Consider the following 1,134-nt stretch of genomic DNA (forward strand, 5'->3'; position numbering starts at 1 on the left):
AACTGAGAGAAGCTCTTCATGCCTACTCTCTTTTGTCACAGAGGGATGGCCATGTGCCTTAAACACAAGGTAGTCCCCATTCAATTGAAGGACTAATTCACCTCTGTTGACATCTATCACAGCTCCTGCTGCGGCTAGGAAAGGTCTTCCAAGGATGGTGCATTCATCCTCTTCCTTCCTAGTGTCTAAGATTATGAAATCAGTAGGGATGTAAACGCCTTCAACCTTTACTAACACGTCCTCTACTATTCCATAAGCTTGTCTCAATGACTTGTCTGCCAATTGTAATGAGAACAAGGCAGGTTGTACCTCAATGATCCCCAGCTTCTCCATTACAGAGACTGGCATAAGATTTATCCCTGACCCCAGATCACACAGAGCTTTTGCAAAGGTCATGGTGCCTATGGTACAAGGTATCAAAAACTTGCCAGGATCTTATTTCTTTTGAGGTAGAGTTTGCTGAATCTAGGTATCAAGTTCACTAATGAGCAAGGGAGGTTCACTTTCCCAAGTCTCATTACCAAACAACTTGGTATTCAGCTTCATGATAGCTCCTAAATATTGAGCAACTTGCTCTCCAGTCACATCTTCATCCTCTTCAGAGGAAGAATAGTCTTTAGAGCTCATGAATGGCAGAAGGAGATTTAATGGAATCTCTATGGTCTCTATATGAGCCTCAGATTCCTGTGGATCCTTAATAGGAAACTCCTTCTTGCTTGAGGGACGTTCCAGGAAGTCTTCCTCACTAGGATTTTCGTCCTCCTCCTCCCTTGTGCATTCGGCCATATTGATTATATCAATGGCCTTGCACTCTCCTTTTGGATTTTCTTCTGTATTGCTTGGGAGAATATTGGGAGGAGTTTCAATGATTTTCTTACTCAGCTGGCCCACTTGTGCCTCCAGATTTCTAATGGAGGATCTTGTTTCACTCATGAAACAGAAAGTGGCCTTTGACAGATCAGAGATTAGATTGGCTAAATTAGAAGTGTTTTGTTCAGAATTCTCTATCTGTTGCTGAGAAGATGATGGAAAAGGCTTGCTATTGCTCAGCCTATTGCGTCTACCATTGTTAAAGCCTTGTTGAGGCTTTTGTTGATCCTTCCATGAGAAATTTGGATGATTTCTCCATGATGA

This window comes from Arachis duranensis, chromosome 7 (assembly GCF_000817695.3).
Source record: "Arachis duranensis cultivar V14167 chromosome 7, aradu.V14167.gnm2.J7QH, whole genome shotgun sequence".
Lineage (NCBI taxonomy): Eukaryota > Viridiplantae > Streptophyta > Magnoliopsida > Fabales > Fabaceae > Arachis > Arachis duranensis.